Source organism: Nicotiana sylvestris, chromosome 9 (assembly GCF_000393655.2).
Source record: "Nicotiana sylvestris chromosome 9, ASM39365v2, whole genome shotgun sequence".
Lineage (NCBI taxonomy): Eukaryota > Viridiplantae > Streptophyta > Magnoliopsida > Solanales > Solanaceae > Nicotiana > Nicotiana sylvestris.
Genome location: NC_091065.1, coordinates 155,407,951 through 155,421,617, shown reverse-complemented (window position 1 = coordinate 155,421,617; position 13,667 = coordinate 155,407,951).

The following is a 13,667-nucleotide window of genomic DNA, read 5'->3' as shown; positions in this document are numbered from 1 at the left end:
ACCATCGTATTTGGATGGTCGTATGAATTAAGGAAAATTGGGCAGCAACTCCCCTATTTTTAATACATTCCAAAGACCACTAAGGCTCATCAACAACCCAACAACAACAACTATAACCAACAATAGAAACAACAACAATATAATTCAATATGAGTTTCTCCGATTATCTTAACAATCATATTGAGTGGCAAGCTCATTTTTTACTCATAACAAGACATAAATTGAATCCATATCTTATTCCATAAATTAATTTACAACCTTCAGAACATCATACTTATATGTACCATATTATTATTAGTTTAAATATCCACAAAATGCCTTCCAAAATAGCCCCATATGTCTAGCACCGTAACTTTTATTGTCAATCACTTGTTTTTCATCCTTTCTTCTTCAATCAACTTAATTAACACCTAGAAAAGCTTAACAACAGCAGCCACAACATTATCAAATTATTCCTCACAATTTCCAGCCACCACAAATCATATACTTAGCCACAAAATAGTCCAACCAAAAAGACAACCGCATCCCATGTTCCTTCAAGTGCATCTTGTGGTTTTTCACTCAAACAACACAACCAACACAAGATTAACCTTAGGCACAATCAAGAAGATGTTATAAATACCTTGGACAACAGATAAAACTCGAAACCCTATTTCAACTTAACTTATAATAGCCCTCAATCACACCACAACACTATAGAAGCATTCTCTTGTAGTCTTTAAAACCTTTGATGATAATATGAGTTGTTGTTTCCTTGAGTTTGGTTCTTGGGATATTGGGATATGTTAGGGATGATTTTGGAGATCTTGAGAGTGTTTTGGTATAAGTAACATGTGTATTGTTGATGAGATATAAGGGGATAAGATCAGCGCCTCAATTCTCCAAGCGGGTGGGTAAGCTGCTAGTTTGGCAACTTGAGCAGTGCCACTTAGGACACTTGCATCTCTCTACTCCTATGTTCTATTGACAAATGGGTTGTAGCGTTAGAAACTAGACACAGAGGGATTTAATTAAATATAAATATATCCATGTAAATCTCAATAGATTGGGAGAAAATAGCGTCGCAACTTGGCCTATAAACCTACCAGTTTCTCCGAAGTGCGGCAACGTGACTTGGCGACCCTATTTTAAAAATACATATTTATCTACCCCGATGTCGAATGAATAAATGGTCTGAATCGTTGGAAACTATGTTATAATACCTTAATTTTGGTATGAGATATGTCCCAAAATGACATCATAAAGCTTACAAATTTGATTTCTCAAAACGGCTCGTTACAAGGCAAATCTTAACTCGATTTTTCCGTAAGTTAAATCCAATTTTTCCAAACTTTATATTTCATATCCAAACATCATATATAGTCATATCATGACTCTAAATGCATTTAAATCATGATTAACATGTCTCATTCATCCTACTTACCTAACACTTCGATAAACCTTACTTAGCCTTGTAGAAGGATTTCATCCTTTTTGAGCTTACATCAATTTACTTATGGCGTACTTTCACGTACGGAAACCTGGGTTGTCACATCATTCTCCCCTTTGGAACATTCGTCCTCGAATGTTGACTGATGCACTTATCATTATCATAACTTATATCTCTTGCGAATACTTTAGTACTCTCCTTGCCCTCCTTGCAACTATTCTGTGAATAATTCCAAAGGCCAGGGCATTCCCTCCTTTAGGCCTCTTTCTCACACAATGACTTGTGGTCGGAATCCTTCCAATCTCGTAACTGTCTCTAACCTTGTAAATGCGCACATGTGACTCTTCTCTCCTTTGTAAGTTGAACAAAAACCCAACCTCTATCTGATGTCTGAACTATTCAGAACTTTTTGTACTTGAGTATCTCGTAACTTCTTCACCTTTACCTGACTTACCTTTCAATCTCGTATCGTATCTCTGTTTCTTTCATAACCTCCCTTACACATAGGTGGAAATTACGCCTTAAAGATCTACTATAATACATGCACCTCTGGTGCATACAAAATCTGGCGAAAGCTTTATACTGACTTCTTACGATTCATCTCTATGGCACGATCTGGAAACAAAAGAAGGATAAAATTTCCTAAATACCTATAATCTCTCAATTATAAATGTGGCGTGCAACACAACCATAAGTGAGACTCTACTAGGCACTGCTTTGTAGACTTCCTAGGACACGACCCGCTCTGATACCACTTCGTCATGCCTCAAACCTGGGGAGGCGTGGCTGGCACCCGGTGTCGTGCTGGCCTGAGCGAACCACTTTGTAAATCATGATTGTTCTACCAAAACAAGAACATACATAGGTCGAGTTGGCTGAACTCATTCCTTTTGTAACTATCATGGGCCAACATGGCCACAACTCGTACTGTACAACTGTAAGCGGGCAAACACTTTATCAATGAACTATCGTTCTTAAAAAATAAATACTTAGGGGCCGTTAGGGCCTTTGCATATTATACAAAATAAACCTCTGTCTACAAAGCCTCTAAGATTATTTGATATCAAATGGGACAAGGTACTGACCTACCCATAAGTCTGTAGCAAAACTCTGACATGCTGAATTATAGACTCGGCTGCACTCTGAATGTGGTGGAGTCTTACCAATCCTTCGTTGAATGCCAATATCGTCTACTATGAGGGATCGTCAAACTGATTATCTATACCTGCAGGCATGAATGCAACGTCTCTAACAAAAGGACGTCAGTACGAATAATGTAGCGAATATGTAAGGCAGAACTGAAAAATAACAACAAGTCAACATTAATTAAAGACATATAAGAATCACCGTGGATCTCTAAAGTTCCACCGTATGTGCATACTTATTATATATATATATATATATATATATATATAATGCTTCTCTGTGAGACTATTGTCCATATCTTATGATGCATGACTTCCCAACTGATCAGTGATAACTGCCCGACCGGCCGTCGCAAGGTGGTAAATACATGACTTCCCAACCGGTGGTATATGCCCGACCGGTCGTAGCACGGAGGTAAATGCATGTCTGCCCAACCAGCCATAGCATGGTGGTAAATGAAGATGCATGAATGCCCAACCAGCCGTAGCACGATGGTAAATGAATATGCATAGCTGCCTAACCGGCCGTAGCACTGTGGTAAATGCATATGCATGAAGATGCATGTATTACTATATTAAAAACATTAACATCTCTATCATATACCTCAATAGGAACTAGATACATACTTAGACATACTTGAATATCACTTTACCGGAAAGAATAACATAGACATCCTTAACTACTAAGAGTAGAACCACTATAGAATAGCATTACGTTTACGTATCGTTACTTGGATCATACCAAAGGAAAGAAGCATTAACCTTAACATACCTGTATGATCTCTTCCTTATTACTTGACCAAGTTCAAAACAATTTCTTGAATCTACAATGATATTGTCGTTAACATATAATGTTGTACCATCATATTTGGCCAGTCGTATGACTTAAGGAAAATTGGGTAGAAACTCCCCTATTTTTAATACATCCCAAAGACCACTAAGGGTCATCAACAGCCCAACAACAACAACTATAACCAACAATAGCAACAACAACAATATAATCCAATATGAGTTTCGATTATCTTAACAATCATATTGAGCGGCAAGCTCGTTTTTACTCATAAAAATATATAAATCGAATCCAACTCTTATTCAATAAATTAGTTTACAACCTTTAGAACATCATACTTATATGTACCATATTATTTTTAGCTTAAAAATCCACAAAATGCCTTCCAAAATAGTCCCATACGTCTAGCACCTTAATTTTTATCGTCAATCACTTGTTTTTCATATTTTATTCTTCAATCAACTTAATCAACACCTATAAAAGCTAAACAACAGAAGCCACAATATTAACAAATTATTTTTCACAATTTTCAGCCACCAAAAATCATATATTTAGCCACAAAGTAGTCAAACCAAAAAGACAACTGCATCTCATGTTCCTCCAAGTGCATCTTATGGTTTTCCACTCAAACAACACAACCAACACAAGATTAAGCTTAGGAACAATCAAGAAGATGTTATAAATACCTTGGATAGTAGCTACAACTCAAAACTCCATCTCAAATTATCTCACAATAGCCCTTAATCACACCACAACACCAAAGAAGCATTCTCTTGCAGTATTTACTACCTTTGATGATGATTTGAGTTGTTGTTTCCTTGAGTTTGGTTCTTGGGATATTGGGATATGTTTGGGATGATTTTGGAGTCTTGAGAGTGTTTTGATATGAGTAACATCTGTATTGTTGATGAGATATAAGGGGATAAGACCACCGCCTCAATTCTCCAAGCAGGTGGGTAAGCTGCCAGTTTGGCAACTTGAGTAGTGCCACTTCGTACACTTGTATCTCTATACTCTGATATCGTATTGATAAACGGTTTGCAGTGTTGGAAACTAGACACATAGGGATTTATTTACATATAAATATATCCATGTAACTCTCAATATATTGGGACAAAACTGCGTCTCAACTTGGCCTATAAACCTGTCAGTTTCTCCGAAGTGTGGCAACGTGACTTGATGACCCTATTTTAAAAATTCATATTTCTCTATGCCGATGTTTTATGAATAAAAGGTCTAGACCATTGAAAACTATTTTCCAAGGCCTTCATTTTGGAATGAGATATGTCCCAAAATGACATCATAAAGCTAACGAATTTAATTTCTCAAAGCGGCTCGTTATAAGACAAATCTTTACTCGATTTTTCCGTAAGTTAAATCCAATTTTTCCCAAATTTTATATTTCATATCCAAACATTATACATAGTCATATCACGACTCTAAACGTATTTAAATCATGATTAACATGTCTCATTCATCCTACTTACCCAAATCACTCCGGGGAAAATCTCTCCAAAAATTGCCTCTAACCGAGCTCCTAAAATTAAATTTGTGATATGAACTCAAACCCTCGTTTTGAAATATTTAAGTTCTGCCTAGATATACTTTTTTCGCAATCGGAGGAAATGCTTCGCGATCGCGAAGCACAAATCCTAATCTACCAAAGCCAGCCCTATGCGAACATGGACAAGTCCACGCAAACGCGATGCACAACCTCTCCAGACCTACGTGATCTCATAAACACCCACGCGTTTGCATAGAGCAACACGCGTGACCAGCTCATGCCTCCTTTACTCTTCACAAACGCGGTACATTGAATGCTCCAGCTACGTGATCGTGTACTCCTGCTCGCGAATGCATAGAGAAAAATTCCATCAATGACCAATAGACCTTTGCGATCGCGGACCTAACCATGCGATCGCATAGAAGGAAACCAGACACTCCACACCAGCAGTCTCCCAAGTCCAAGTTTTACTTTGTTTACCATCTGAAATACACCCGAGGCCCACCGGATCTCAACCAAACATACCAACAAGTCGTAAAACATCATACGAACTCTCTCAAAGCATCAAATCACATCAAACAACAATAAACTACGGATCGCGCAAATTCAAGCCTAATGAACTTATGAACTTCCAACTTCTATATTCGACGCTGAAACCTATCAAATCAAGTCCGATTGACCTCAAATTTTGTACACAAGTCATAAATGACACAACAGACCTACTCCAACTCTTGGAACCAAACTTCGAGTTCGGTAACAATAAAGTCAACTCTCGGCCAAACTTCTAAATTTCCATATCTTCTAATTCTCCAACTTTCGTCATTTCAAGCCTAATTTAACTACGAACCTCAAAATCACTATCCGGACACACTCCTAAGTCCAAAGTCACCCAACGGAGCTACCGGAACCATCAAAATTTTATTCTGGAATTGTTTACATATAAGTCAACAACGATCAACCCTTTAAACTTAAGATTCCAACCTTGAGACTAAATGTTCAACTCATTCCTAAACACCACCAGAACTGAACTAACTACCCTGGAAAGTTACATCGCAACAATTAAGCATGAAATAAATAGTAGATGTGGGAATGGGACTACAACACTCAAAACGACAGGGCGAGTCGTTACATATTGATACTCAATTTTTTCTATATATTTTTAATATGCATAAATACCTTCAAAATAGCATATATATTCATATAAGCATGCACAAGGTTTTTAATTTTTTCCATAATTGTAAGGATTTAAATTGATTTATTTCCTTCCCTTAATTTGATAAAATCCCCAATAATTATCCCTCAATATAGTGTCGTGGTGATTTAGTCATTTAATTTCTATATTTATACCAAAATATGGTTAAAATATTTTTTATGCATTTTATAATTGCATTTCGTATTTTTAGAGCTAAATTGCATATAATTGCAATATTAGCCCCATTAATGTATAATAACATTTATATGCGTAAAATTGATATCCTATATTTTTAAAATGTTAAATATCTATTTTAAATCATTCTAGCACACAAAATTATTTTTTAGAAATTATTTATCATTTATTATAAATTATATAGGGAAAAATGGCTATTTAAAATATAGCCAGATTTGCATTTCAATTGTAGCCCAATTTAAACCCAACCCCAGCCCAACTTCAGATTAAAAACACCCGACCCATGCCCTGAACTAGCCTACCCGACCCAAAACCGTATTAAATCTTGGTCGTTTGATTTAAAAGATCAACAGCCTCGCCCGTTCTTACCATTTTTAATTCCAACGACCCCTAACCCTAGCTCATTGTTCAGATACCTCCGCCTCTATATTCTCTCATCTCATCTCCTCTCTCAACCACTCAACCTAACCCTAGCTCCTTCAACCACTGACCTTCTTCTCCGGTCTTCTCCGGTGATCTCCCTTCAACTCCTAAGCCTCCAATGGCTCCTCTAATGCTATGTTTGCCTTCTCTAATTCAAGGGCCCTGGGCCACGCTGACTTGCATCTAGGGTTTGCTATTTGTCTGTTCTTGGCTACTTCAGTATGCTTTCAAGCAAAATCATGATGTGCTTGTTACAATCCTTGGGATTCTAGACAGGTTCCTTCATCTCCATTTGGGTTTCTTCTGAACCCTAATTTCTGCCTACATCTTATAGATCTGTACAATTTTTAAATAATTTGAGTCTGTTTCTTTGATGTTTTACACTATCCTTGTAACTCTTTATAAGAATCATCGATTTCAAAGTGTTTTCACATTCTTCTAAAATTAGGGTTTTCGGAACTCCTTCTAAAACCTTGTTTAAACCGATTCTTTATGTTTAAACTTCTATCTCTTGCATGTTTCGACTGATTCTATGATTTTACTACCTCTTCAACTTGCCTATGTTGAAAGCCATAATTTTTCTAGGTTTCTTCATTTGATTTTGTGACTAGCCTGTTCTTGTTTGGGTTTCTGTGACTATTTCACTTCGAATGTGTTTTCTACTGAGTTTCTTATGCCTAAATTATATCATCTCTGTATTTTTATGTTCATCTTGATTTTTCAGACTTGCCTCTTTCTATCGATACTGTTTAACATGCATGTTTGCTATGACTGGTTATTCTTATTTTACTCTATTTACATGCTTAATATTGAATTATGACTTCCCCTTTGATTGATTCTGGATTTCCTATTTTATGGTTTGATTGAAAGATCTTCCTTTAAACCCTCAATTTCTACCTCTTCTATTCAAATTAACTGATTCGCTTGCCTTGTCTGTTGTGGTACTTTATTCTTACCGACTATTTCCTTAATTAAGAGTATTCTGAATTTAGCCCTAATTATTTACCTTATACTTACTGAATTTTATTCTTTCCTTATTAGTCATACACTGATTTCTTTCCCTATATGCTACTTGTTACTACCGTTTGAATTGATTCCCTTAACTTAAGGGAGTACTTGTCCTGATTTTTCTCTAATTGGTTCTGAGTTCCATAATTATTATGCTACTATGATTCTTGCCTATTTTACCTAATTTTCGAACTACTATATATACACACTCTCTCATTAACACAAAGACATGAACACTTTGGTTCAAAAGCTCTCTCTCGCACACTTAAACTTTCTGCTCTCTCTCTCTTTTGTGCTACTTGCTAATATTCTGAGTTAGCCGGCTGCAAGCCAAGGCTAACTATTGTACTCTCCTACTCTTTCACTCTTGCTTACTATTTTCTTTACTGGTATGTTCTAATTTCAGTTTAAGTTCCAAAAACAATATAGTTCTTTTATTGCTTCAGTTCATCCTGTTTCTAGTTTGCTTTTACTTATGGTTTTGTTGTGAAACCTCCAGTTAATATGATTACCTGATTAGCATGTCATGTACTCCTTTTCCTTAGGATTAGTGTAAATATGTTACCCCCTCTATGTTTGATCAATTTTTTCTAAGCATGTCTGTACCAATTACCTCTGCATGTTGTGTGTTTACCATTATGTGTTCCATGTATCCCCAATCCCTATCACCCCTGCATGTAGGTTTGTTCCTTATGTTTGGTTCTGTGCTCTTTATTTATTGCTGATGTGGTTTTGGACCTCATGTTTGATTTCCTATTGTCTAATCATGCAACTCTCTTTTCAAAATTGTTTTACTGCACGACTCCATCTTTTACTCTGCAAACTATTTCAAGCAAACCTCCTCTTTATATTGTTTTCCTGCTGAAACCTTTCAACTTGTGTCAAGTACTTTCACTCTACTCCTAAGTCAATAAGTTATGCCCCCTTCCGTATGTGTACTACCTTGGGATCCTCTTGAGAACCCTCTGAACTCTGGCATACTGAGGCTTGCCCTTCCGCACTGTACTTATCAATTTTGGTTACCAAGTCTAGGTGTAAGCACTGCCTGGGATCCTTGAGATCCTTAGGGAACTTTGATGCACCTAGACTATGACATTGTCTATGGAATTGAGGCATTTGAAGCTATTGGAGGCTTTAGAAACTTGGGCCTGCTTCAGGCTCCCTATAGTGTAACTTCTTATTTTTTCTTTTATCTATTTATGTAATTCATTCATATGGTCTGTAATAATTATTAAACGAATATTAGGGTGATTAGTGAAAAATAGTGGGTACCTACATGTTTCTGGGGTAAAACGGGTGGAAAACATGCCAATAGGACTTTTACATCTTGTCATGTTTGTCTCACCATGTTAGAAATCATGCCTATAGGTTTCAAGTAATTACATAGTAGAAATCATGTTTATAAGTCTTAAAATCAGCTTCACAAGTAGATGACAAGCCTATAGGATATAATCCAAATCCGACTTCTATTATAACAAGTGTTTGTGTGTATTTTCATTTGTCATCATGCCTGCAAGTCTTTAAAATCAGTATTAAACAAGTAGATATCATGCCTATAAGGAACGCCACCAGAAATTCTGCCTATAGATCTAAACTAGTTTGGTTTTAAATAAATTAATCCAGTTAACGAGTAGCTCACTTCTAAACTGGTTTAATTAAGTGGTTTATATTTTCCTAAAACGAGTTCTTTTCTAAAACTATCTTAATCTATTATGAGACAGCATGCCTATAGGGATTAAAGAGTCTGTTTTAAACCTGCCTTGTTCACTTTATAAAATGTAGTCATTAGTATTCCGTGTACAGGCAAGCCTATAGGACGTTTTCAAATCTTGCAACTCTGAAACTGTTTCTGTGACTTAGGTTATTTTGGTTTAACAGTTTTTTTTTAAAAAAATCAATAGGTAATTGCGAGGGTTATTGTTTCGGAGTTTATAAAACAAACTGCCTATTTTCTGTACATTCACTTAGACATCATGCCTTAGGATACTATTTAACAAAAAGGCCTTTATTTGTGCTTGAGTCGTGCTATTTACATGCCTTTTCTGTGGAGGTAAACTGAGCCTCTTATTTGTTCCTTCCTGCTCTTATGTGCTAAAGTCCTAATTGTTCTTGCTTGTCGCCTTAGTATTTTCACCTTTAAAACCTTAGGGGTCTGTCTAGAACCACTTATAGGTAAAGGTCCTAAATCCCTCCAAGACCATTAATAAGGGATGGGTAACAACACGCAATAGAGATCGCTGACCAAACACTCGCTTTAAATGACCACTACGGGGATGTGAAGGGTAATTATGGGATATGATGACTACGCGCTAATGTCAAGTGTAGCCCCTCCTTGAGGAGTGTTTAGAAGACATTGTGTGGGGTGATCCTATAGGCTAACCAACCTAGGACTCCCCCTTTTCCCGAGATTTTTTTTGTTTAAGACTTTGTTTTATACAACTTGTCCAAAAACATCTGTCTTATTATTATTTGAGTCATACAAACATGCCTTATTTGTAATTATTTGTTTCAAGTACTTATTTGGACTAATTCGTGACTATAAGTTCGGCCGGGACCCACAATTGTGGACCAAGAGGGGTGCCTAACACCTTTCCCTCGAGGTCATTTCGAGCCCTTACCCTAATCTCTGGTAATGCAAACCGATCCAAGAGTTAATTGTTCTAGGTGCCCTAACACACCATAATCTGTTAGGTAGCGACTCTTCAAATACCCAATTCCCAAAAGAAAGGAGTTATCACACCCCAAGAATGTCGAAACCCGGACCTCTCTCCGTGGAGGGAAAAAGGGGGCGCGACAGCGTGGCGACTCCGCTAGGGAAATACTTAGGCTCTTACCATAACGAACTTATCTTTTTACTAATTAGTCCAAGCATGCTTTATCCTATACATTTCTCCCTTATTTGAATTTAACTGTCCATTTGTTAAGCATTTATGGTTCTTTATCTCTGAAACTGACTTGTCTCTTTGATTTCTTTTCCTAACCGTCTTTCAATTATTTAAATACTGCATTCACTTTTCCTATGTGAAAATACTTGAGTACATGTTATTAATTACTGCATAAATCATGCTCCGCATCATATTCCACTCGTGAGTATCAAATCCTATAGCAACGCTTTAATGAGTGGTTGCGCTCTTCCTATTTACTACCCTTAAATTTGGAAAAGCTTATTTGCGGTAAAACCAGTCGATCAACGGTGCAATCAACGGTTTTGTGCCTTCCCCCTCGAGTCATCCGCTCGAGGGTACCATTCTAAAACCCCATACAACCTTACTCTGGTTAAATTATGCATGCATCATGGTCAAACCTAGTCAGGATCAGTTATGTTGTTTGCATAATGATCCTTTAAGATAAGCCTTATCCAAAGTCCATCGGTTTTTCCATAATCCCAACGGATGCAACTACGTTCTGTACATTAATTTGGAGAACTAAATGCTGATATGTTGATCATAAATGTATAAATAGTCGAGTCCGATGGGGGTAAGGTCTAACCCTTTTATTTTGAAGAAAATAATGCACGAGATCCCCAGATTCGGTATGGTTAGCAACATCCCACCATTGCTGCTAGATTGGTGGGAGGATCTTTCCTCAAGAGACAAGAAGCATTTGAGAAAAATACCCGGGTAACCTACCTTCCTTGCTACATATTGAGCCAAACAACAAACTGATCGAGGCTACCACTTTATTTTGGGATACTGAAAGAGCTGTGTTTCGTTTAGGTGACATAGAAATGACACTACTTTTAGAGGAAGTAGGAGGGCTTGCAGGATTGACTTGGGACAGTCCCCAGCTATTGGTAAGAGAAAACCATACAGGCTGGGGATTTTTAAAGAGGATGGGGATGAAGAAGAATGTCGACCTAGTCTGCTTAAAGGACTCCTACATACCTTTCGAATACCTGTACGAGAGGTATGGTCATAGCAAGTCTTTCCGCACTTACCATGATGAGGTCTCTCTCACTTCTCTAGGTCACATGTACCGTAGAGTGTTTGTATTCATTGTATGCTTTCTAGGCCTGATAGTGTTTCGAATGAAAAGGGGAAGAATCCACACTAGTATGGCCATGGTCGCCAAGACTCTGAATGAAGGGATTAATGGACAGACATATACCATAGTCCCCATGATCATAGCTGACATCTATACGGCTCTGGAGCGCTGTCAAATAGGGGTCAAGCATTTCAAGGGTTGGAATTTATTGCTGCAGTTATGGTTGTTGGAGCATTTTCAAAAGGGTCGCTATCGTCAAGAATTTCCGTGAAGGGCTTGGAACGACCATATTGCCTTCCATCACCCTAAGCAGATGACTTACATTCTAGACAGATTTGCCCAGCCGGAAAGTGCAAAACAATGGGTAGAATTCTTCGACAGTCTGACCGAGGAACAAGTGTAGTAGATATTTGAATAGTTCCCAATAGACGAGTTTATTATTAGATCCATGGATGCTCCGCACTTAGTGCTGATTGGGTTGATAGGGATATACCTGTATGTCCCTATGTGAGTTATGAGGATAGCAGGCAGAAAATAGGTTGTACCAAGGATTATCAAGATGATTCATTTCAGGGCAGACTTTCAAGATGACGACGTCCCTTACAAGTGCCAAGCTCAACGCATGTGGCACTGTAAAATCATTGTGGAGAAAAGCACCATTGAGCTAGACAAGTATCACGCAGGGTGCGAGCCTCTCTATTCAGCGTGGTTGGAAGACAATCTGAAAGGAATGGTGACACCAGGGACCGGTCAAGGGAACAAAATCATAGATGAGGAAGCTAAAGCTCAAGTCAAATACAACAGGCTGCAAGAGGGTCCACGACTCTGAGAATGAGCACGAGAAATAAATGAGAGGAATGTGAGGTTGATCGAGGAGTGGAAAGAGATGGCAATCACTTCCAACAGGAAACTGGAATATCTGGAGCGAGGAATAGTGGAGCTGGTAGGCAAAGTCATAAAGAGAATTGAAAATTGCCAGAACGCTGAAGTAGCTGAAGGAGGGCATCTGGCCAGAGCTTACTTGCAGATGGGACTGCGCGAGCTGAGGGATCTATATGATGGAGTCTGGATGACCGAATCTGGGGAAGGTCTTTCTAGGACCAAATAGGCTAGATTTACTTGCTTTTCCTAAAATGTAATAAGGCGAAATGCCAATAGTGACTTAGTTTATTATTATATTAGTGTCGTTTTGGGCTTCGACTATTTTTATATTATGAAATGAAGCATTTATTGGAATTAAAAGTTCTCCAAGTTTATTTGTCTCTAGGCCTACCTCGGGCACAATGAGGTTCCCAAAATAGGACACAAGTTTACATTTCACAATATGTGTTTAAATACTACAAACGTTTCAGAATCCTCGCTGACTTGTTACCTTTTGTTTTTCTTTATTTTTGATTATTCCCATCCCCTTAGGTTGGTTCACTCATACTGCCTCGTCAGTATATCATACCAGATCTAGAGGTCCTCCACCTCCTCCCCCTTCCAAGCAACACAAAGGGCAGAGGAAAGTCAAAGATGGACGACTTAAGTAAAATCCGAAAGGAGAATATGGAAAATGCAGAGACTTCAGATGGTCGTAGTACTCCGGCCCCAAATGATCTAGTTTTGAGACTGGAATAAAAGATACAAGAATTGCAAGGAGAACTTGAGCAGGTTCGCAACTTGGAAAATTTGGCATTCACCCTCAATGTCCCCGATATCCATCAACAAAATACAAAGAACTTGACACCTCCTCAGAACACACAAAACTAGCAGCCACAAAATCCTACCGCACCAAATCAATACGCAACCCCACCCCAAAATATCAATCCGCTGCCAATACCAACTCCACCACAACATCACCATCAACCAATTCAGTACCCACTAACCACCACATACCACACTCCCCAAAATACACAACCCATTCTCGATCCACAAAACTCCACCAATGACCATCACTACACCCAAGTTCCTAGCACCCATCAAAGCAACCCCATATATGTGGAAATTATACCTCA